Source organism: Benincasa hispida, chromosome 6, assembly GCF_009727055.1.
Source record: "Benincasa hispida cultivar B227 chromosome 6, ASM972705v1, whole genome shotgun sequence".
Taxonomy (NCBI): Eukaryota; Viridiplantae; Streptophyta; class Magnoliopsida; order Cucurbitales; family Cucurbitaceae; genus Benincasa; species Benincasa hispida.
The window spans coordinates 15,347,159-15,370,712 of NC_052354.1; the positions used below are offsets into that span (position 1 = coordinate 15,347,159).

Below are 23,554 nucleotides of genomic sequence, written 5' to 3' on the forward strand. Positions count from 1 at the left end.
ATCCCTTTCTCTTCTTCCTCACGCCGCCTGAAAACCCCACCCCCACGTGCCACTAACCGCCCAGCCGCCGATCTACTCTCCAGTCGCACCGCTCGTCGTTCGTGGGTTTCGGCCGACCAGATCCCACCAATTAGACCACGCCGCTCGTTCGTCGCGTCGCCCCTTTCAGCCAATTGTTCCGTTCGCGAGCAACGAGAAGCTCTTCAGCTGCCGTTTGTGAGCCACCTGAGCCCTGAAGTCGAATGCACCTGGATCAGACGTCGAACGACCGCCGTGAGCCTTTGTCCAGCCGAGCCGCTCATCCAAATCCCCTCCAACTGTGCGTCCTCCACTCTAGCCGCACGTCCGCCGCTCCAGCCGCACGTCCGTCGCACCATTGCCAGTCACCGTCGTCCCTGCCGCGTCGGGTCCAATTTAGTCTTTGTCAGAATCTTGGATTAAGGGTAAGTGTAAATTGTGTTGATGGGATTTCTCGAGGATTTTGAATAGTCACTAGGGTTTGGCCTTGATTTGTTGGTACTCGTCATGTTTTGGATGTAGGGCGAAATTTTAGGTTGTTGAAGTGTTCGTCCAGTCGATTAAAGGGGTAGTCGACGAATCTTGGTGAAGGGTAAGGCTCTAAACTTATGTGGGTTGTTAAGCAAGCTATATGTTTATAAATTTCTCGATTTAAGTGTGACCGAACCATGGACTACGGCCTAAAATAATTTGCCATGATGCTGGGTGTTAGGTTTGGATCTTGAGGTTTCCTGGTATCTTTGTTTTGGCTGATTTAAGTTTGATCCTGTGGGCTTTCAGTTTCGTTGAGCAAGGAAGAGGTTGAGCTTGCTAGTTTCTAGAGTTTGCGAGTAAAGGTAAGTAATCTTACTAATGGAATCGCCTTTGTGCCAGGCGACAAATTTATGATTTATTTTGAGAATTTTAATACTAGTTACAAGGATAATTTTAACTGTTCTGAGATTAATGGACTGTTTAGAAAAGATATATAAGCATGTAAGAATATGTCTAAAGCATTTTAACGTATAAGCATGGTTTAGAATTTTATGAGTTATATTAAAAGGATGATTGAGCATGACCCTTAAATATAAGTTAAGTGGCACTCCTACTGAAATGTCTTAACGTTAGATGAGGATTCGACATTTACTGATTCATATAGTTATGTGATTTATTATGAGAATGTGTAGACCGTACTATACATTATGAAATCTCGAATACTTGATTGTTTACATAGTTTAGTGCAAGAAAGTGATGTACTAGAGAAGATCCATTAACACTAGATTAATCACGTATGTTGAGGTTAATTAATATGACATTGATGAGGAGATTTTAGAGGACTCATGATTATGTGAATGTTATATGTAATATGAAGTTAGATGCAATCTCTTTTCCTTTCCAGACTATATGACTGCATGAAAGTGATGCATGTCCAAGGGCGCTAGTACATGAAAGAGATGTACTAGGGCTGGTGTGTATGAAAGTGATACATACCTAGAGGGTACTGGGGTGTACGTTAAAAGTGCACGCTCAATGGGTTATGTGTATACGAAAGAGGCGTATACATAACTATATGTACGAAAGAGGTATGCATCCCTACATTCATAGAGAGAATCTGGGGTGTACGAAAGAGGTACACACTCAGTGGGTTTTGTGTATATGAAAGAGGTGTATACATAACCAAGTGTACGAAAGAGGTACACACTCAGTGGGTTATGTGTATACGAAAGAGGTGTATACATAACCAAGAGGTACACACTCAGTGGGTTATGTGTATACGAAAGAGGTGTATACATAACCAGGTGTACGAAAGAGGTACACACTCAGTGGGTTATGTGTATACGAAAGAGGTGTATACATAACCAGGTGTACAAAAGAGGTACACAATCAGTGGATTTTGTGTATACGAAAGAGGTGTATACATAACCAGGTGTACGAAAGAGGTACACACTCAATGGGTTATATGTATGCGAAAGAGGTGTTATACTTAACCAAGTGTACAAAAGAGGTACACATTCAGTGGGGTATGTGTATACGAAAGAGGTGTATACATAACCATGTACGAAAGAGGTACACATTAAGTGGGTTATGTGTATATGCAAGTGGTGTATGCATAACCATGCGTACGTAAGAGATTGTGTTTCCTTTGGGATTCACTAGAGATTTTGTTTCCTTCGGGATTCACCAGCGGTTGTGGGTCTTACGGACTTACTAGGGATAATGGGCATACTTAACTACAGTAGGATAGAAATGAGTTTTTCATGTATGTATGTGTCCCAGGAGGACTAGAGCAGTTTTATATGTTCCACCAGAGGTAGGCATCTAGAGGACATAGATGCCTAGCTTGACCCCAGTAGTGGGGTTACTTACTGAGTATTTTATACTCATTCTTTCTTTGTTGTTATTTCAGAATAAAGGCAGAGAGACTGACCTGGCGATTGACAAGCGAAATCCATGATCAAAGCCACTGGGACCAATTTTATTCTTCCACCCATGAGATTTTAGATTTCGTTTCATGTTTTTTTTAACTTTCGGTTTTGAGATTTTGAAAACTTACTATTAAGAATTGTTTTTAGACTTATTTATTATCATTTATGATTTATGGGTACCCTATTGTTGTTTTTAATATTTGAATTTAATGAAAGGGCTTTTGAACTTTCCTTATTTATTTAGCATTTATTTCACCATAAAAAGGTGTCGTTTTAAGTTCCATGCATGCATGTATTTAGTAACACCCTAACTTGAGTCCTAGGGAGTCGGGTCGTTACAGTTGGTATCAGAGCCCATGTTTTGGGTTCTGTAGACTGACTTACTACGTAAGTCTAGGTAATCCATGTGGCCCAGTAACAAATTCCTCGTCATCGCCAGGTATTTCGTACTAATGAAAGTTTTCAGTACATATATGAGATTAGTGATGTAATGTTTCGGTAACATGTTTTCTGAGAAAGCCCTTGAGGTAGAGAGCTGATTTTTGAGTTTATGACAGGACATGACACATAAATCTAGAACAAGAAAGACTGTTAGAGGAGGGGTGCAGGAGCTGAGAGTAGCCAGACTGTTCCGACAGCTCCAAATCCACCTATGACCCAAGTCGATGAGAAGGCAATGGAAGCCAAAATTAGTGAAGCTGTTGCATCATCCCTAATGGAAAAACTGCAGGAGTTGATCGTAAAACGATGGTAGGACAGACTGCCTAGAACCAGGCTCAGGAGGAACCAGTGCCACGTGAGTAGTTACACCAGACCCAACCGCAGGATAGAGATATGCAGGGCCTGTCTCTTGAGGCTAAACATCTGAGGGATTTCAGGAAGTTTGACCCTCGCTTCTTTGATGGATCGTTGGGGAACCCCACCAAAGCAGAGATGTGGTTATCATCTATCGAGACAATTTTTCGTTTTATGAGGTGCCCGGAAGAGCACAAGCTCCAATGCACAGTTTTCATGTTGACTGGCAATGCAGAAATCTGGTGGCGTTCAGCAGAGAAAATGATTGATACTGGTGGGAAACTTGCAACCTGGGAGCAATTCAAGGAGCGTTTTTATGAAAAGTATTTTTCGGCTAACACCCGGTATAACAAGCAGACAGAGTTCTTGAATTTGAAATAGAAAGTTATGTCAATAGAGGAATATGAGCAGGAATTTGATAAATTGTCCCACTTTTCCCTTGAGTTGGTAACCACCAAGGCAGCGAGGACAGAAAGGTTCGTTCAAGGCTTGAGAAGCGGATTATGAGGTATAGTTCATGCTTTTGACCTTAAAACCTACGCCTCTTTGGACGAGAGGACTCAGTCATAGTAGGACTATGATTTATGTTCATTAGAGGATTCAGTGGTACTTAAGGAGTTAGATGTAACTACAGGGGCATAATGGTTATTGGCCGAGCTGTACTTACGAGCGATCTATGAAGAATTGTCATACTGTTGATTGGTTAAGATGGACACATACTATATCTGTAGTAAGGAGAGTCAGGTGTCGGTCTTTAATGGAGTGCCTGACAGTTAATGGATGGTGGATCCCTTGACTAAAGAGTTTAGTCAATTATTCATTTACCATTGGAGCTTCGAGCTACAAGTCCATAAGGTCCCCTTGGTAGCTCAATGGATTCAAGCTGAGGATCAGTTCTTGGTGTTGATTTGAATTGTTCAAATTGACAAGAGGTAATTCGATTATATATGATATGATCGATATGGTGTATGAGATACATCAAGTGGAGGATTAATGTAAATGAGATTTACATTAAATGCCATGGAATAGAAAAAGAGCTATGGTTTGTACGTTTCATGAGATGAAATGTTAAAACTATAGGTTATAAATATGTTATGGTAAGTTAATTATCATTTATATTTATATTAATATTAATTATTGGATAATTCTCTCTTTTTCTCTAATAACCAATTGAGTGGGAGATTATTGGTGATTTCATGGTAACTGTGAGATAAAAGGAAAAATATTTTCCTAATTTTAGTAATCATTTGCTAAGTTGTTGGTTTGAGATTTCCTATCTCGGAAATTACTCAAGATAGTTATCAAGTAAATCAGATTTACTAAACGACAGCTTGGAGTTAGCTAAATGATCGTGGAGTGTTCTTACACGATAGACACTCATCTAGACGGTCGCATAGCTTTTTCTAGACGGTCGCTTATCTTTTGTTAAACGATTGGGCATCGACCTATACGATAAGTTGCTTCATCTCCCACTTGCTCAATCGTTTACACGATTGTTCTTCTTCCAATTTTCTGCCTCAAACCAAGTTCACACAGAGCCCACCCTTTGGATTCTCACACCGAGAATATCGAGGTAACCTTCTTGGTGGTGTCATACTCAACTCGACACAGTCAAGGTTCTGTGGAGGCCGTTTGTGGTGTTCGGGGTGTTCCGTGACCTTGGCGATCGCTTAGTTCGAATTTGCTGTGATTGTACAGTGTAGTGGTCATGTTGGACGAACGTTCGTGTGTTGCTGTGTTGTTGTGATCAAGGAACTTGAAGATGAGTCTTCAAAGATTTGCTAATTCTTTCCCTTGATCAGGTAGTAAAGCATACTGTAATTTCTGTTTTATGCATAATCATATGTTTCCTTTTGTGACTATAATTGTGATGTTCATATACGATTGAAATTTGGAAAGGTCCTTCTGGTACTCATGAAAATCCTATGTCTGATTTCCTTCAATTGGTATCAAAGATAGGTTGTTTTGATATTCCAAATTTCAATTCATTTTTGAACTTCTTTTACAGTCTTGGTGGGTTTTCTACATTTATGTTTAATTGTTAAATGCTTGTGTGGATGGAGTTGATGGATGGTTACGGGTTTAATTGCCTTTGTTTAAAGCTTTCTTCAATTACAAAATGTTAATTTGTAAGGGCCCCTGTGTTTTTGGGCATAATTAACATGCAATCGAGTCTGTAATTCAAAGAGTTTGAGTTAATTAAGTCGTTCGTGATGAATTTTTGAAGCATGGAGATGAGGTTCTCAACAAGGAAGAAGACCAAGAGTTGGTTGTATCGTGTAGCCTCAAGTAAATGATCGTTGGGATTTATCTAAGCGATCGTGTAGATTTTTCTATACGATCGTGTAGTATTTACTAAACGATCGTTGGGATTTATGCTAAACGATGAGGTAAATCATTTACTCTATCGCGTAGCGTTTATGTCCGATCGCGTAGACGCTGGAGGTAGACAATCGTAGTGGGAGCATTTGATGCTTATCGTTTAGTAGAAGGCGCACGCTAGACGATCGTTTAACTTTGGGAGCGTTGGTAAATGATAGAGCAAAGCATTTGTTTTTTCGTGTAGACAATTACGAGGTGTTTAGTGCACGATAGTTGGAGACGCGTTGCTTCACCCGAATGGTTCAAGACCCGGTTCACCTACTTGAATCGGAGACTCCTTAATTTTGTAATAGTTAGTTTGTACTTTTGTGGATTTGAGGCAATTTTACCCGATTCATCAACATTTGTTTATTGTACATGTGATGTATGGTATATTTATGGGAAAATGTTTGACATATAGTTTAAAAACCCACCTTAGGTTGTGCAATCAATCATGCATCATGTATTATAAGTGTTATAATATAGCATGAAGAAATTACATGAAAGTATGCACATGCATCATGAAATATAAGAGTTATATTTTGTATGCTGTTGTGCTTGTTTCATTGTTGCTTTGTATGAGTATTATATAAAGAAGTAGCAATGAATGAACAATACATTGAGCATGACACTTAGGCTGTTTTATAATCATTATGAATGCCTTGCATGTGTTAGCTTTACATTATGGTTTTGGTTGTTTTCGTTTATAAGCGTTATAAAGGAAATTAGAACTAAAATCGATAAGAAAGAGTTGCATGCAGACCTAGGGTGAACTCAAGTTTTTTATTTAAAGGGTTTTAAAATTAGATTCAGATAGACCTAAGTTCAAATGGTTCTAAAGAGTTTAGTAACCTAGATTAATCTTTTAAAATCGATTTAATAGGATTAAATTGATTGACACAAAAGATTAAATTTGTTTTAAATCTATCTATACGGGACCTTTTGTCTAAGGCGGGTTCTATGTAGGCTGAGGTTCTTAAGCTGACGGAAACGGAACACTCCTGTCTGGGAACCTACCTGGGAAGGTGAATTAGATAGATTTTCTACAAACATGCGACAATTTGGTCAAAGACTCCGTTAAAGAGTTTAATGGATGATGATCAAAAGTTGTTTAACTATCCAAGGTAAAAGTTACTCTTGGGCAAACCTAAAAGTCACTTAGTTAAAATCCTTAGCCCTATTTTTTCTAAGTAAACTAAACCATAGGTTATAAAATACTCAGTGGGAGGAAGAGATGTATCATATGTTTATGATTCCACTCACGTTTCTCCCTGAATGTTCACACCGTGAGATTCATGCTTGGCCTCGTGGTGCCATGGGAGCATCCCCGTTCGGATAGTGTTTGCATGAGTCAATATCAAGGTGGACGAGAGAGGGTTTATAGTAAGTGGGTGAAGGGTGTGTGTCAACACGTCCTACGGTCTCTATCATTGGTTCACACCGTGAGATCATTCTGTACTCCCTCGTGGTGCCTTGGGGGTCCCCCTTCGGATGGGTTTTGTGTAATTAGTCACTATCAAGATGAACTCCAAAAATGGATAGGGTCACTTTAGGTTTTGCCCTAATTGGATTTTTTCCCTTCAGATTGGCGGCATGGGGCGGATCTCTAGAACCTAAAATGGCGGGTCACACTTACGGGAGATTATTAAGTAAGTTAATGATCTCTTGACCAACTAAATGATGGCTAGTCGTTATAGGAACAAGAGTTGTTCTGGTATTAATGACTGCTTGAGAACTTCTTAATTCAGAAGAGGGATAATTGACCTCCCTTCGGCGACTTTTGTCCTAAAACTTTGAAGCGTCATTGCGAAACTAGATGTCACACAGAGTTCATATTAGTTTTGCTAAAACCTTATTGGATGTTGTTTGTGCCCTAAAGTATCGTGTCGTGTAGTTTATAAACAACTTTGTACGAACATTTGTGATGTATAATATATATGATATTTACTTCACTTCTTGACTTTGCACATTTAGATTTCTTTTTTCTTTTTACCACAAACCAATAAATTTAATATCCCTGGTTGTCTTTATGTAACTTAAGCATGTATGTAGTGACATACAAGTGAATCATGTCTTAAATGACAACCAAAATAGTCTGTATTATATGGATATAGGGGGGAAACCTTATCCTGGTAACACTACGGACGTGGCCCGCTTTGTGAAATTGTTACAAATGTTGTGACTTGCCATAGATGGTTTAATCCTGATCATTCGTGTAGTGGACATGCGAGCGGGGGCGTCCTATACAAAGAGTTTATATAAGACCTGACCTCGAAATGTTAATGTCTTGTCATATAACTCTGTTCATGACTGAGACTTCACTTCACTAGGATGATGACCATAGGTAACATGACCTCAATCCTGAGTGAGTTCGGAACTCTTGCCATTGAGGGCGGTCCTTTGATTTGCATGGGTGCGAGTGGCTAGAGTGCCGACTCAAACCTACCATTTTAGGGATTCGTCTGATTTGGGAGTTGGGAACTCAGCATCACAAGATGGAGTTCGCTCCTTCCCCAAAGTAAGGGTAAGTAGATAGATTGCTCTCTTAAGGGCTGATCCCGGGGCTTGAACAATGTGGTGCCACACACCTTCTCATGGCTCGAGAGGTGTTCACATATAGTAGGACTATGTTGTATTATTCACTAGAGGGATCAGTGGTACTTAAGGAGGAAGATGTAATTATAGGGGCAAAACGATAAATTGGCCCGCTGTAATTACGAGCATCTGTGAAGGGTCATCGTATTGATGATTGGTTATATCTAATGGACATAGAAATATATCTATGGCAAGAAGAGTTCGACTGTCAGTCTTTAGTGGAATGTCTGGCAGATATCGTGACTAAAGAGTTTAGTCAGCTATTCACGTACCGTTGGAGTTTCAAGCCTTAGATTCATAAGGTCCCCTTGATAGCTTAGATACAAGTTGAGAGTCAAGTTTTGGGTCAGTTTGAAATGTTCAAATTGACAAGAGAGAGTTCGATTATATATAATATAATTGAACTAGTTAATTATATATAATATAATTAATTTTGTGTATGAGATACATTAATTTGGAAGAAATTGGATATAAATATGATTTATATCTAGTGGAGGAAAAATACTATAATTAATATATGATATTGATTAATATGTTATAAATATGATGAGATCACATTCATTGGACGGTTAAAAGGGAAATGGAATGGCGTCTCTTCTGTTCTAATAACGGATGAGTGTGTTGAAAGATCACTTTGAGATGCATAAATAGCTCACGGTGTGTTAAGCATGAGATGCATGGACATTGTGTTCCACCTCAAGAGTTGGGGGAACCTCGACGCAATGGGAGGGTTAAGAACCCGTCTGATCGGTATCTGGGTTTCATGGAAATTGTAGCTATGGTGATAGATGGCGACGTTGAGGATCCATTGTTCTATAAAAAGGCAATGGAGAATGTTGACCGGGATGAATGGGTCAAAGCCATGAATCTCGAGATGGAGTCGATGTACTTCAACTCGGTATGTGATCTTGTAGATCAGCCTGATGGGGTAAGACCTATAGGTTGTAAATGGATCTACAAGCGCAAATAGAGTGCTGATGGGAAGGTGCAAACTTTCAAGGCTCGACTTGTAGCAAAAGGGTTATACCCAGGTGGAAGGAATCAACTATGAGGAGACTTTCTCACCTATTTCCATGTTAAAGTCGATCTGCATCCTCCTGTCCATTGCAGCTTATTATAATTATGAGATTTGGTAAATGGACGTCAAGTCGACTTTTCTGAATGGCAATCTTGAGGAGACCATTTACATGGTGCAACCTGAAGGATTCATTGCCCAAGGTCAAGAGCAAAAAGTTTGAAAATTGAATCAGTACATTTATGGGCTGAAGCAGGTGTCTTGATCTTGGAATATTTGGTTTGATGCAGCGATCAAATCGTATGGCTTTGATCAAAATGTTGATGAACTTTGTGTTTATAAAAGAATAGTCAACGATTTAGTAGCTTTCTTAGTATTGTATATAGACGATATACTATTCATTGGGAATGATGTAGGTCTACTGACTGCAGTTAAGAACTAGCTAGAGACCCAATTCCAAATGAAAGATTTGGGAGAGGCTCAGTTTGTTCTAGGTATACAGATCTTTCGGGATCATAAGAACAAAGTGCTAGCGCTATCTCATGCATCGTATATTGACAAAATCTTGCTCAAATACTCGATGCAGAACTCCAAAAGGGGCCTACTACCATTCAGGCATGGAGTCACTTTGTCTAAGGACATGTGTCCTAAGACGCCTCAAGAGGTTGTAGACATGAAATGGGTCCCATATGCATTTGTCGTTGGCAGTTTAATGTATACGATGCTCTGCACTACGCTGGATATCTGTTATGTTGTAGGAATAGTCAGTAGGTATTAGTCTAACCCAGGCTAGGGTCACTGGACCACAGTTAAGAACATCCTCAAGTATCTTCGGAGAACGAGGGACTACATGCTCGTGTATGGGTCTAGGGATTTGATCCTTCCTAAATACACGGATTCTGACTTTTGGACTGATAAGGACTCTCGAAAGTCCACTTTAGGGTCAGTATTTACTCTTAATGAAGAAGCTGTAGTGTGACGGAGCACTAAGCAAGGGTGCATTGCCGACTTCACGATGAAGGTCGAGTATGTAGCGGCTTGCAAAGCTACTAAAGAGGCCGTCTGGCTCAGAAAGTTCTTGACAGAGCTGGAAGTTGTTCCAGATACGTCTAGACCCATCATTCTCTATTGTGACAATAGTGGTGCTGTGGCGAACTCCAAAGAGCTCAGGAGTCATCTGCAAACACATAGAGCGGAAGTATTATCATCTGAACCAAAAGATAGTGCATCGAGGAGACGTAATCATCACGAAGATCGCCTCGGAGAAAAACATTGCTGATCCGTTTACGAAGGCTCTCACGGCTACAGTGTTTGAGGGTTACCTTCAGAGCATGGATCTACGGGACCACTCGCAGTTGGACTAGGGAAAGTGGGAGATTTTGTTGCACTGGATTTTTATGCGCTAGTTTATTGTTTTGTACCTGTTTACTTGTACTCCCCACTTCGTTTTAGGACAAGTGGGAGATTGTTGGGGTTTATACCCTAAAATCTCGTGTCCTGTAGTTTGTAAACAACTTTGTACGAACATTTGTGATGTATAATTGAATATAACTGGTAGAAATACAAGTTATTACAACTTAAATTAGTAAAACAATGAGAGAAAGCGATGGGAAAATAGGCAATATCATGTCCGAAAGCGTCAAACTAAAAGGAATTGCGATCGCTAATGCTCATCCCATAAAAGCAATTAATTTACCTATTTTGTGCAGGTACAATGCGATGGCGCACATGAAATTGCGATCCAAGGGCACAATGCGACAGCGCACTTGAAGTTGTGATCGCAAGTCATGCGATCGTGAGAAATCTCTTAAAAAGGTGATCACATAAAGACCTCACATCAAGGTGACAACATAATAAATCATGATGGGATGTAAAGCTGATAATGGTCGATTCCGAATTCAGTTGACAAGCCATTAAAATCCACATTGTAGCAAGTACATTGAACTTTAGGTGACTTTTAAAAGGCGCAACAGAGTAGGGAAATTAATGCCGCCTATCATTGCAATCATTTGTAAGAAAAGTTGCTTCACCATGAAATCTATAAATACGGAATGCCACCAGTGAGAGAGTCATTCATCCATACACGCACATACATATACATATACATAAAGGACGGAGAGAGCAAGGAGATGAGGCGGAGAGAGAAATCGCTCCTAGACAGATTGAGAGACTGTCGGACAGCAATACAAAGGAGAGAAGACCAACACTTGTGAGAGCAAGAATCCACAACTAGAACAGAATTGAAGTGATAAGGAGTAGTGTAAAAGGTCACGGGAAGCAAGACATGCTTATCGGGCTTGTTATCTCTCAAATCCATTTGTTAATTTTTATTCAACACTTTATTTGCAGAAAATGAAAACTTCATTTCGATTTATGTTCAATCTCTCCACACCATGCATGAGTAGCTAAATTTCTGAATGGGTTGAGAAGTACTTAGCTAGCATGACTTAAGATATGCATTTTATGCGATCATCTTGTCTTTTGTATGCATCATTCACCTTGGACATACTTGAGAGAGTAATCTAAAGATAGAATCTAGGCTTGAGAGAGTCGGATTAGATCGCATAAGCAAGAGTAGAAACTTAGATATAAGTTCTATCTGCTATTTACACATCGTATGCGCCCTAGAAATAAGAATGGTGGTATGCGGTCACCTTGTTTTATGTGTGCGTCATTCATCATTTGGACATACTTGAGAGAGTAGTCTAAAGATAGAATCTAGACTTGAGAGAGTCAGATTAGATCGCATAAGCAAGAGTAGAAACTTAGAAATAAGTTCTATCAACTGTGTCGCATATACATCGCATGCGTCCTAGAAATAGGAATTGTGGCATTCTGCATTGAGAAATGTAGTACTGATATTTGTGTATAGCATGATCGCATAACTTGTGCTCAATCTTGGGAAATGTTAGCTAGACCCCTTCTCAACCCCTTCATCGCATACTTATTGTAACTCTACACTTTCATCACTCTGCGTTCAACTCCATCGCATAGGAAAAATCTAAATCAAAACACTATCCACTTCTTTTTCACTACTGCAATAGAATCAAAGAGTCTATCGCATATCTATCTAGTAGACCCTGTGTTCGACCCTGGTCTTACCAGGTACCTAAGAAGGCATATACTTGGGCTTTGTTACGAAAACTTGCATGATCATCGCATAACATACATCATCGCATACTCACACCATCGCATCATAATTCTACGCATCAATAATATATATGATATTTACTTCACTTCTTGACATTGCACATTTAGATTTTTTTTAATTTTTACCACAAACCAATAAACTTAATATCCTTGGTTGTCTTTATGTAACTTAAGCATGTATGTAGTGACATACAAGTGGATCATGTCTTAAATGACAACCAAAATAGTCTGTAGTATATGGATATAGGAGGGAACTTTATCCTGGTAACACTACGGATGCGGCCTGCATTGTGGAATTGTTACAAATGTTGTAACTTGTCACAAATGGTCTGATCCTGATCATTCGTGTAGTGGACATGCGAGCGAAGTCATCCTATACAAAGAGTTTGTATAAGACCTTATCTCGAAGTGTTAATGTCTTGTAATATAACTCCGTTCATGACTGAAACTTCACTTCACTAGGATGACCATAGATAACATGACTTCAATCCTGAGTGAGTTAACTACAAAAATAGACAATTGAACGCATAATAACGCCTAATAATGGTTTAGCCGAAATTCTCAATGTTGAACGCCGCAAGCTCAGTTTCTCATGAATTTCTAACATAATTTTCGCATATTCTGCTTAACAGCCCTCGTAATTCTAAATAAAAGGCCTAAGATGATATGCATTTCTGCATGTCATCATTCATCCCAGTCCATTAATCCATGGTTTTATACATGTGATGTATGTTTTTTTGTCATATGGTTTGCACATATAGATAAATCCCACCTTAGGTCATGCATATTCTCTTTATTATAAGTGTAATGATTTAGTGAAACATGATTTAATTTACATAAGTGCATGCTCATGCATCATATAATATAAGGGTTATATTTATATATGTTTTATTTATTTAACGTAATATTTATAAGCGTTATAAATACTTCGTTATGTGGCATGAATGTTTTAGTTGTTTATTTTATAAATGGTTATAAAATGAAATTAGAACTAAAATAATTAGTAAAAGATTAATACGTAGCAAATCTATCTATAATAGACCTTTTGTCTAAGGCAGGTTCTATCTAGGCTGGGGTATTTAAGATGACGGCAGCGGAACACCCCTACCTGGGAACCTACCTGGAAAGATGATTTAGATAGATTTGATTTATGCATACAAGTCAAGGCCAATCCATTAAAGAGTTTAATGTGACTACTTGGATTTGATTTTTTTTTTTTTTTTTTTTTTTAAATTTCAAAGACAAAAGTTGTTTTTGAGCAAACTTTTAAAAAATGACTTAGATCATTATCAGTAGTCGAATAGTCTAGGTTAATAAACCCCTAGGTAGAACATTCAGTGGGAGGTACTTGGGGCATTTGATGCTTCATTTTCACCTCTCGCATTTCTTCCTCATAGTCCACACCGTGAGATCTACCCTATGCCTCGAGGCACCTTTGGCATGTCCTCCTAACCGATGGTATTTGGGTAGGTCAATATCAAGGTGGATGGAGAGTGTGTTCATAGTAAGTGGGAGCAGGAATTGCAACAACATATCCCTCAATCTCCCTTGTTGGATTGAATAAAGTTACTACGCATAGCCTCGTGGCACCCTGGGTGTGTCCCCCTATAGGATGGTTATTTTGCGCGTTTCTTTATTTGATCTCCTGTAAAAGGATAAGGTTATTTTGTGCATTTCTTTATTTGATCCCCTGTAGATGTCACACGGGATTCATATTAGTTTTGCTAAAACCTCATTGGAAGTTGTTTGTTTTACAACGGGTATTTGATTAAAACCTAACATAGGTCAATGTGTTTTTCTTTTCAGCAACTCGTTAGCATTTCCATTTAGTGATTTTAATATGACCGATTACATACAGTGGAAAGAGTCGTGTAAAACATATTTCGTGGCAAACAACCTCGAATTTGTCATGGTTGAGGAGTGTCCTCAAGTCCCAACCCTCAATGCACCGCGAAGTGTTCGCAATGCAGGTATGGATGAAGGCTAATTTATTGGCCCAACTTCATATTTTGGCTAATATACCTGATGTTTTGGTCAGTTAAGAACATGGTCATTGCACGCAAGATCATGGACTCGTTGCAAGATTTGTTTGAACGTCAATTCTTACTTTTCGAGCACAAAGGGATGAATGACGAAACCAGTAGTGTCATTTGTTCTGACAATGATCCCACTATTCTCCAAAAGAGGAGGAAATACAGTAAATCTAATTTATTTGGTCTTGGAGACGTTTTTGGTAGAGAATGATGATTTTGCTTGGATCCTTGATTTGGGTGCTACCAATTATGTCAATTTCTCTTACCAAGGATTTATTTCCTGGTAGAGAATGATGATTCTGCTTGGATCATTGATTTGGGTGCTACCAATTATGTCAATTTCTCTTACCAAGGATTTAGTTCCTGGCAAACGTTGCCACGGAGAGAGATGACTCTTAGAGTCGGCACTGGTGAGGTTGTTTCAGCTGTTGCTGTAGGCAGGCTGAAGATATTTATTGACAAGAAACATTATCTGTTATTGGATAATGTTTTCGTAGTTCCTTCTATTAAGATGAACTTAATCTCGGTTTCTTATCTCATTGAACAAGGGTATACCGTCTTCTTTTCTGAGAATAAAGTGTTTATTTTCAAGAATGGAATGGAGATTGGTTATGGTTCAATGGAAAGTAACTTATATGTACTAAGGTTGTTCGTCATAAAAGCCTTATTTAATACTGAAACGTTCAGTACGACAATAACAGCTAAAAGACCAAAGGTATCTCCTAAGGAAAATGCCCATCTTTGGCATCTAAGGTTAGGTCATATCAACATCAATGGGATTGAGAAGTTGGTAAAAAGTGGTCTTCTAAAAAGTTTAGAAGAAAACTCCTTGTCGGTATGTGAATCATGCCTCGAAGGCAAGATGACCAAACGATTTTTTACTAGAAGAGGTTATAGAGCCAAGGAAGCATTGGAGCTTGTACATTCAGACCCTCTGGTCCGATGAATGTTAAAGCTTGAGGTGGGTATGAATATTTCATCTCTTTCATAGATGATTATTCAAGGTACAGGTATCTCTACATAATGCAACGTAAGTTTGAAGCTCTTGAAAAGTTCAAAGAGTATAAGGCTGAAGTTGAAAACTTGTTAGGCAGGAAGATAAAAACACTAAGATTTGATCGTGGTGGAGAGTATATGAACCTCAAATTCCAGAACTATATGATAGAACATGGGATTGCGTCTTAACTCTCGTCGGCCCCAGGTACACCTCAGTAGAATGGTGTATCAGAAAAGAGAAATAGAACCTTGTTGGAAATGGTTCGGTCTATGATGAGTTATGCTCATCTTCCAGACTCGTTTTGGGATTTTGCATTGGAGACTGAATGTTATATCCTGAACAACGTTCCCTAGAAAAGTATTTTTGAAATACCTTTTGAGCTGTGGAGAGGTCTTCAAGGTAGTTTACGCCACTTCAGGATTTGGGACTGCTCGGCACATGTGCTTGTGACTAACCAAAAGAAGTTGGAACCGTGTTCGAAAGTTTTCCTCTTTGTAGGATACCCTGAGGAAACGAGAGGTGGATACTTCTATGATCCAAGTTAGAATAAAGTGTTTGTTTCTACAAATGCTATCTTCTTGGAAGAAGACCACATCCGAGATCATAAGCCACAAGTAAGCTTGTTTTGAGTGAGATTTCTAATGAGACTGAGACTGCTGAGGGTTCAACAAGAGTTGTTGAACAGACTAACAAATCAACAAGAGTTTTTGAGGTCGGTACATCTAGTCAACCAGCTCAAGAGTTGAGACTGCCTCGACGTAGTGGGGGGGAGGGGGGTTATGAACCCATCGGATCACTACATGGGTTTGACTGAAGCCCAAAATGTCATTTCTAATGATGGGATCAAGGATCCATTGTCTTTTAAGAAAGCAATGGAGGATGTTGACAAAGATGAATGGGTTAAGGCCATGAACCAGGAAATGGAGTCTATAAACTTCAATAACATCTGGGAGCTTGTTGATCTTCCTGAAGGGGTAAGATCTATTGGGTGTAAGTGGATCTATAAGCGAAAAATAGGTGTAGATGGAAAGAGGCAAACCTTTAAAGCTCGACTCGTGGCAAAGGGTTATACCCAGGTTGAAGGAGTTGGCTATGAGGAAACTTTCTCACCTGTTGTCATGCTCAAGTCTATTAAGATACTCCTGTCCATAGCCACATTTTATGATTATGAAATATGGAAAATGGACGTCAAGATTGCCTTTCTTAATGGTAATCTTGATGAGACCATCTATATGACTCAACCAGAGGGGTTCATAATTTCGGATCTAGAGCAAAAAGTTTGCAAGCTTAATAGGTCCATTTATGGGCTGAAACAAGCATCTAGATAATAGAACATTAAATTTGACACTGCAGTCAAGTCATTTCGTTTTTATCAGAACGTTGATGAGCCTTGTGTCTACAAGAAAATCATCAATAGCTTAGTAGCTTTCCTGGTACTGTATGTGGATGATATCCTACCCATTGGGAATGATGTAGGGTATCTGACTGACATTAAGAAATGGCTAGCTGCCCAGTTCCAAATGAAAGATTTGGGTGAGGCACAGTATGTTCTAGGGATCCAGATCATTCGAGATCGTAAAAATAAAAGATTAGCCTTGTCTCAGGCATCGTACATCGATCAAATGTTGATCAGATACAAAATGTAGGATTCCAAGAGGGGTTTGTTACCCTTCAGGCATAGAATCATTTTGTCTAAGGATCAATGTCCTAAGACACCTCAAGAAGTTGAGGAAATGAGATAGATTCCCTATGTTTCAACTGTCGTAAGCTTAATGTATGCAATGTTGTGTACCAGACCCGACATTTCCTATCCAGTAGGGATTGTCAGTCGGTATCAGCCCAATCCAAGATTTGATCACTAGATGGCGGTCAAGATGATCCTTAAGTATCTTCGGAGAACGAGGGACTACATGCTCGTGTATGGAGATAAGGATATGATCCTTACAGTATACACGGGCTCTGACTTTCAGACCGATAGAGATTCTCGCAAATCAACATTGGGGTCAGTGTTCACTCTGAATGGAGCGGTTGTAGTGTGGCGAAGCATTAAGCAAGGATGAACGCAAACTCTACTATGAAAACCAAATACGTAGCCGCTTGTGAAGCAACTAAGGAGGCTGTTTGGCTTAAAAAATTCCTTTCAAATTTGGAAGTTGTTCCAAATATGGATTTGCCAATCACTCTCTATTGTGATAATAGTGGGACTGTGGCAAATTTGAAAGAGCATCGGAGTCATCGTTGAGGTAAGCATATCGAGCAAAAATATTTGATCATGGAGATAGTGCATCGCGGTGATGTAATAGTCACGAAGATCACGTTGGAGCACAACATTGTTGATCCCTTTACAAAGGCTCTCACGACTAAAGTGTTCGAGGATCATCTGGAGAGTCTAGGTTTGCGGTACATGCGACATCTTGTCTAGGGCAAGTTGGAGATGATACTAGGGTATGCCCTAGTTTATTGTGTATTGTACATGTTTTCTCTTGTATTGTACATTAGTCTCCTGAGGCATTAGGACAAGTGGGAGATTATTGGGATTGGTATCCTAATTCTCCCGGAGTCTCATTTTTTGTAATTATACATATGATTTTATGAATAAAATAATTGTTATTTCATTCTGGCATTTACTCATATCCAATAAAAAAAAAACTTCATCGTTATCTTATGTAAACTTAAGCATGTATATGAGATATACAAGTGGATCATGCCTTAAGTGATAACCTAAATAGGTTTATAGTATAAGGATTAAGGTGGGATACCTGATCCTGGTGACACCACGGATACTGCCATCTTTGTAGACGTTTGCAAGTGTTGTAAACTACTAAAGATGGTAGATCCTGACCATTCATGTGGAGGCATGCGAGCGGGGGTGTCCTATACAAAGAGTTTGTATAAGACTGGACCACGAGATGACTAGACTCTGTATATAACATCGTTGATACTGGAGACTTACATCTCATCTAAAAGAACAAAGTGACACGATCTCAATTCTGAGTGTTTTGGGAATTCCTGAGACTTCACTCCTTCCCCGAAGCAGGGGTAAGTAGATAGATTGCTCCCTTAAGGGCTGATTCCGGGGCTTGAACATAGTGGCCACAACTTCTCTTTAGAAGAGAGAACTCAGTCATAGTAGGACTATGAAATATGTTTATTAGAGGATTCAGTGGTACTTAAGGAGTTAGATGTAAGTATAGGGATATAATGGTTATTGGCCGAGTTGTACTCATGAACGATCTGTGAAGGGTTGTCACATTGTTGATTGGTTAAAATGGACACATAATATATCTGTAGTAAGGAGAGTCAGCTGTTGGTCTTTAGTGGAGTGCCTGGCAATTAACGGATGGTGGATCCCTTGACTAAAGAGTTTAGTCAATTATTCATTTACCATTGGAGCTTCGAGCTACAAGTCCATAAGGTCCCCTTGGTAGCTCAATGGATTCAAGCTGAGGATCAGTTTTTGGTGTTGATTTAAATTGTTCAAATTGACAAGAGGTAATTCGATTATATATGATATGATTGGTATGGTGTATGAGATACATCAAGTGGAGGATTAATATAAATGAGATTTACATTAAATGCCATGGAATAGAAAAAGAGTTATGGTTTGTATGTTTCATGAGATGAAATATTAAAACTATAGGTTATAAATATATTACGATAAGTTCGTTATCATTTATATTTATATTAATATTAATTATTGGATAATTATCTCTTTTTCTCTAATAACCAATTGAGTATGAGGTTATTGGTGGTTTCATGGTAACCGTGAGATAAAAGGAAAAATATTTTCCTAATTTTAGTAATTTTTTGCTAAGTTGTTGATTTGAGATTTCCTTTCTCGGAAATTACTCACAGATAGTTGTCAAGTAAATCAGATTTACTAAACAACAACTTGAAGTTAGCTAAACGATCGTGGAATGTTCTTACACGATAGACCTCAGCTAGACGATGAGCTAGATGATCGCAAACCTTTTGCTAGACGATCGCTTATTTTTTGTTAAACGATTAGGCATCGACCTATACGATAGGCTGCTTCATCTTCCACTTACTCAATCGTTTACATGATTGTTCTTCCTCCGGTTTTCTGCTTCAACCTGGATTCTCAGACCAAGAATACCGAGGTAACCTTCTTGGTGGTGTCATACTCAACTCGACATAGTCAAGGTTCTGTGGAGGTCGTTCGTGGTGTTCGGGGTGTCCGTGACCTTGGTAATCGCTTAGTTCGAATTCGCTGTGATCGTGCAGTGTAGCAGTTGTGTTAGACGAAAGTTCGTGTGTTGCTGTGTTGTTGTGATCAAGCGTTCGTGATCAAGGAACTTAAAGATGAGTCTTCAAAGGTTTGTTAATTCATTCCCTTGATCATGTAGTAAAACATGTTGTAATTTCTGTTTTATGCATAACTGTATGTTTCTGTTTGTAACTGTAATTGTGATGTTCATATACGACTGAAATTTTGAAAGATCCTTCTGTTGCTCATGGAAATCCTTGTGTCCGATTTTCTTCAACTTTTTCATTTGAAACATGGGTCATGCGATCAACATTCATTTAAAGCATGTGCCCAATAAACATATTATAAAAACGTCATGTAAACTGCCTATGCGATAAAAATATAATAAAAACTATCTTTGGAAAAACATTTATTAAAACTTGTCACTCACTATCTTAGCTACTTATCCAAAGGGTCCGTAAGTCTCTCTCGCTTACGTCTGTCCTGTAATAAAAAGAGGTCCCTTGGTTAATATCATTAGCTCCCTTTTGAGCTTAACATAATACTTAACTTAACATTATCGCATATTTTCATCGCATCATTATTGAGTTCATTGCATCCCTTTTACTTAGCTATCTTAACTCTTTCCTAGCTAGAGACTGTCTGCCCTTTCTATAGGTGCTCTATGGTCGCAAAGACACACCCTTCTATGCCTATGCGTCCAACAACCCTCGCGTGCCTTACTTCACGCCTATGTACGTCATTGCTGTTGGGGTTGATGCCCTAAATCTCGTGGGTCTTGTAGTTTGTAATTATAAAGTACAAAAAATTTATTTATTGAATAAAATCTTAGGTGTTTTATTCGAAATTTAGTAGCATTAACTCACAAGACCAATAAACTAACATCCAAGGTTATCTTCTGTAGCTTAAACATGTATATAGAGACATATAGGTAGATCATGTTTAAGTGATAACTTAAATGATCTATAGTAGATGGATAAGGTTAGGTACCTTATCCTGGTGACACTACAAATACGGTCTGCTTTGTAGATGTTACAATTGTTGTAAAGTTCTACAAATGATCTGATCCTAATCATTCATGTAAAGACATGTGAGTAGGGGAGTTCTATACAAAAGGGTGTGTATAAGATCGGACCATGAAATGATTAATCTTATTATATAACGCTATTAATAGTAGAGACTTACATTTCACCAGGATGACCGTAGGTGACATGACTTTAATCATGAGTGAGTTGTGAACTTCTTCAAGCGGCTCTTTGATTTGCATGAGTGAGAGTGGCCAGATCGCGAACTCAATATGCCTACCATTTTGAGGATTCTTCTGATTGTGGAGCTGGGAACATAGCTACACAAGATGAAATTCACTCCTTCTCTTATGTCAGAGTAAATAGATAAATTGCTCCCTTAAGAGCTGATTTTGGGGCTTAAACAATATTGCGCCACACCCTCTCTTGGCCCGAGAGGGGTTTAGTCATAGTTGGACTATGACTTATTGTTCATTAGAGGGATCAGTAGTACTTGAGAAGTTAGTTTTAACTACAGGGGTAAAACGATAATTTTGACCCAGTTGTACTTACGAGCAATTTGTGAAGGATCATTGCATTGTTGACTAGTTATATCCAATGGACACAGAAATATATCTGTAGTGCAAAGAGTGCACATGCCAGTCTATAGTGGAGTGATCGACAATTAATAGATGTTGAATAATTTATTAAAGGAGTTTAAATAATTATTCAAGTATCATTGAAGCTTCAATCTACAGGTCCATAAGGTCATCCGTAGCTCGACAGGGATTATTGAGAATTAATTTTAGATTAATTTGAATTGTTCAAATTAATTGAGGGAATTAATTACATGTGATATAATTAATCTAAATTAATTATATGTGATATAATTAATTTAATGTATTTGAAATATGTGATATAATTAATATAATGTATTTTATATTATAATATATTTGATACATTATATTATAAAGTTTATTTTGAGAGGAATTAAATATTTGAATATGATTCAAATACTAATTATATGGATGAGATTTATATAATTAAATTTAGTATGAATTGGATTTATATTAAATACCATGCATTATTGAGAGAAATATAAAAACTATAGGTTATGTGTTATATTTGATATATATTATATATAATAAGTTAGTTATTATATATATATTTATTAAATTAAATCTATTTTAATTTAATTTTAAAATTAAAGGGAGGAAGTTACAACTTCCCTCCCCTTAATTTTCTATTAGAAAATCGTGGTGTGTGGGTAGTGGTTTTACGTTTGCTTCATCTTCTTCCCTAAGGAAGATTACAGAAGATCTGTGAGATTTTCCTTGAAGCACTCCCGTACATTATGATTAATACAAACACCTTAGATACAAACACCTTACATTATGACTAATACAAACACCTTAGATTTTCCTAGTGCTATCATCATAAACACAGAATATTTTCTCATTTAATCTTTACATACATACATGCTAAGCCTTCCGTACATTATGACTAATTCAAACACCTTAGATACATGCTTACAAAAGCTTAAACACACAATTAGAAGAGCTTAAACATTATTAACTAGTAAAACAAGTTTAGGGTTTTATATAACCCAACCGACATAGTACTTGTACTATCAATCTCCAAGTCAAATGTTCAATTCCACCGAACCCCACATATTAAATAAAAAAAAAACTATTGTTTAGAAATTATTTCAAATTCTTAAACTTTGAATTTCTGCCCATACTATATATACTAAAGAAAATAGAATTGATTATTTCTATTTGATATTTCCAAGCTATACACTGAACAACTTCTTATAACCTTCTATTGAAAAAATTTTTAAAAAAAAAAAATCTAATAACTTTGAGTGTTCAAATGATCCAACAATTGGATATTTTAGTCTAACAGGAATAACAAATTTTAACTTTTCATTTGTAAATATAGCAAATCAAATCTTCATTTATAAAAATAGAAAAATGAATTAAAAATAAAAAAATAAACAAATTTATAAAAGTCTAAACTACCCCTAACCAAACAAATGAGATTGCAATTGACTTATTAAGAAATATTCATAATTACACTGTAATTAAAACAAACATCTAGAGACTATCAGTTGGTCATGCTCTAAGCACCGCACCGACTTCTTTTTCAACCAAGTTGCCGCCATTTTCTTCTCAGAAATCGGCTCCTCCACCAACAGTGTGACATATCCGACTTGAATTCTATCTTCATCCCTTGCTCCGTTGGACGTGGCTCCCTCCCCTTCCACCAATACTACACAATCAGCTTCTACTTCGACTTCTTCTCCACCTTCTTCATTTATTGCTCCTTCGGAGCCACTAGTGATCACTCCAATTCCGTCTTCTTCTATCTCAACTTGCATGACATAGGCTCCGTCGCCAACCTCAACTCCAAACAATAGTGTTGTCATGAATAGAATCAGTCTCTGAATCTATCGTTGCAACCATAATTTTCTCCACCTTACTAATCTAAATGCGATTGGTATGTCTTCATTCTTCGCTCTAAATTTTTCGAACTAATTAAAAAAAAATCTGATATTTTATTGAATAAAACTTTCAAACTAATTAAAAAAAGAACCAAAATGTGAAAACATAAATTAGTTGAGAAAATATTTAAAAAATCAAAAGAAATTAAAAAAAAATACTACTTGGAAAAAATTGGTTTAGTTTTGATATTTGAAAAAAAAAAATAACAATATGATTTGATGATTTAAAACAGAGAAGATATTTTAGGAGAAAATAAATATGTATGATAAAAGAAACGTGCAAAGGAAAAAAAATAGTTATACTGTAATTCGAATGAGGGTTTTTGTAGTCATAAAAGATCTTTTGAAAGTTTTTGGCAATACTTCTGATGAGATATTTACGTGATCTACAAATACACAGTAATTAGTCTCCAAACTACGCAACAAATACACTACAATTGAAAATCAATT

The 23,554-nt window shown here is 37.7% G+C and overlaps 1 long non-coding RNA gene across 2 annotated transcripts; it reads left to right on the top strand.

Annotated features, from left to right (window-relative positions):
* Positions 1-20,156, top strand: LOC120080218. 2 transcript variants are annotated; one of them, XR_005482444.1, is made up of 4 exons: positions 1-443; positions 541-610; positions 731-854; positions 19,476-20,156. It is a non-coding gene; the product is annotated as an uncharacterized LOC120080218 (long non-coding RNA). The 2 variants fall into 2 exon arrangements; XR_005482443.1 differs by lacking the exon at positions 19,476-20,156 and having other exon boundaries at positions 731-1,350.
* The last annotated feature ends 3,398 nt before the right edge of the window (positions 20,157-23,554 follow it).